General features: G+C 78.2%; 1 non-coding gene across 1 annotated transcript; it reads left to right on the forward strand.

The window, feature by feature from the left end:
• Nucleotides 1-1273: 1273 nt before the first annotated feature.
• Nucleotides 1274-1426, forward strand: LOC141421866 (5.8S ribosomal RNA). Its single transcript, XR_012446556.1, has one exon. It is a non-coding gene; the product is annotated as a 5.8S ribosomal RNA (ribosomal RNA).
• Nucleotides 1427-2500: the final 1074 nt, after the last annotated feature.

Below are 2500 nucleotides of genomic sequence, written 5' to 3' on the forward strand. Positions count from 1 at the left end.
GGTCCGTTCGGGGTCCCCCGTCCGTCCGCGCCGTCTCCCGCGGCGCCGGCCGCCCCCACCACGCCGTGTGTGTGGGGGGGGTGGCGGGCGTCTCGCCTCCCCTCGCCGGCCGTTCTCCCGCCCGCCCGCCCGCCGGCCGCCTCGCCCTCCGGGTCTCTTCTCCGCGCGTCACCCGTCGCCCCGCGAGCGCTCCACCGCCTCCCGCGAGCGGCACGCCCCTTCCTCCCCCACCCGCGCGCCGCTCGCTCGGCGCGCGTCGTGGAAGGAGAGGCGGGTCCCGGGATCCCCGCGGGTCTCGCGGGCCGGGGGTGCGCGAGGAGGTGAGGGGCGTGGAGGGAAGGCGCGAGGGCGGAGCGTGTGGGAGCGGCCGTGGGGGGGGCGTGCGTCCGCTCCGCGTCGCCGGGGCCCGGCGGCGCCGCGGCCGGTCCCGCGTGTCCCGCGCCGTGCAGGCGGTGGTGGGGGGAGCTCGAGGGGGGCGGTGGAGCCGGCTCGCTCCCGGATCCCGCCGTCCCTCCCCGCCTCGCCCGTCCGCCCGCTCCTGTCCAGGTACCTAGCGCGTTCCGGCGCGGAGGTTTAAAGACCCCTCGGGGGTCGCCCGTCCGCCCGCGGGGTCGGGGCGGCGGGCCCGCGTGGAGTCGTGGGGCCGCGTGATGGGGCGTCGTGCGGTCCGGGGCCCCGTCCCGGTCCGCTCTCTCCCCACACACACACACACGCGCTCTTCCCGGTCTCCTCCGGACTCCGCCACCCAAACCCCCACGACGGGCCAGGTCGGGCGGCGGGGGTGGGCCGTGGCGCCCGCGCCGCGCGCCCGCGGCGGCCCCGCCGGGGTCTTGGGAGACCCTCGGGGACCGTCCGCCGTGGTGCCGCGCGTGCGCGCGTCGCTTCGCGCTGTCCGCCTCTCCGTTCCGCTCTGGGTCGCCGTGGGGGCGGTGGTGGGAACCCCCCGGGCGCCTGTGGGGGTTCCGGTGCCGCCCGCGCGCTCGCCCGCTCGCGGGCCGTGGCGCCGGACGGATGCCGGCCCCCCCGCGTCTCGTTCTCTTCCCGACCCCAAAAGGCGTTCTCGTCTCGTCGTCACCTGTGCTGGCCGGACCGAGGCGATCCCCCTCTCTCCGACCGCCCGCGGGGACGGGAGAGGGGGCTGTGTGCCGCGTCAGCCGGGCGGGAGGGGCGTGGGCGCGCGCGCGCGTGCGGGTGGGGGGGGACGCGATCGTCCCTCTCCCACGCCGGCGCGCCGCCCCGCCCCGCCGTCCACCCTCGTGTAAAAAACTCGTACGACTCTTAGCGGTGGATCACTCGGCTCGTGCGTCGATGAAGAACGCAGCTAGCTGCGAGAATTAATGTGAATTGCAGGACACATTGATCATCGACACTTCGAACGCACTTGCGGCCCCGGGTTCCTCCCGGGGCTACGCCTGTCTGAGCGTCGCCTGACGATCAATCGCCTCCCCCCCCCTCTCGCGGTGGTCTGCTTCCGAGCTCTCCACGCCGGGGAGGGGGTGTTGTTGCGCGGCTGGGGGTTCGCTCGTAGGGCCAGCCCGACTCTCGTCCGCGGGCCCTCCGTCCCCCTAAGAGCAGACGACGGCCGATCGCGTCGCGTCACGTCGCCGAGACGAGCGAGAGAGCGAGGGTCGCGGGCGCCCTCCCCGCCGCGGCCCGTGGCCCCGCGGGGAGGCGCTCACGCCGAGGCGACGATTCCCGCGTCCCCGCGGCGTTCCCGTCCGGGAACGGCGTCTCGCGCCGCACCGGGGTCCGTCTGGGCTCGCTCCGAGGCCCCGCGGGTCGCGTTTGCGGGGTCCGCGCCCCCGGGGACGCACGCCCCGGCGGGCGGCCCGCGGGACGCCGCGGTGTCCGTCCGCCCGACGCGCGCTTCCCTCCCGGGGCGCGGCCGCGTCGCGCCGCGTCGCCCCGAGCCCACCGCCCGACGCCGGCCCGTGTTCCCCACCCCGGCCGCCCGTCCCGTCCCGCCCCGGGGCCGTCCCGCCCATCGCTCCCGCCCCTCCCGCTCCTCCCGTCTCGTCCCGGTCGGCCGGCCCGCCGCCCTCCGCCTCCCTCCCGGGGAGGGAGGGCTGGCCTCGCGGAGCCGGCGGGTCCGAGGAAGAGCGCGGGGGACGGTGGTGGGGGTGGACAAAAGAGCGAAAGACGGGGTCGTCTCCCGCGGCGGGCACCGGGCGGCCGTCGGCGCCGTGGAAGCCTCGGCGCGTGGGCGCGCGTCACCCGCCCCTCCGGCGGCGGGGTCCGCGCCACGCGCTCCCTCGACTCTCTCCGCGGCTCTCGCGCGTCGCGTGCGCGGTCGCCCCGACCGACGGGGCCGGCCTTCCATCTCCGGGAGCCTCGCGGTCGCGCGTGGCTTGTGCGCGGAGGAGGGGGAAAGGGGAAGGAGCGTCCCGGGGGCGGCGCGCGGGTTTCCGTTCGGGGGCGTGGGGGGTGTGTGGTGGTGGTGGTGGTGGTGGTGCGGGGGGGAGGACGCGGTGTCGTGCCGGGTGCGGGTCCGGCGGCGGAC

The sequence above is a fragment of the Castor canadensis genome, chromosome 3, assembly GCF_047511655.1.
Source record: "Castor canadensis chromosome 3, mCasCan1.hap1v2, whole genome shotgun sequence".
NCBI lineage: Eukaryota > Metazoa > Chordata > Mammalia > Rodentia > Castoridae > Castor > Castor canadensis.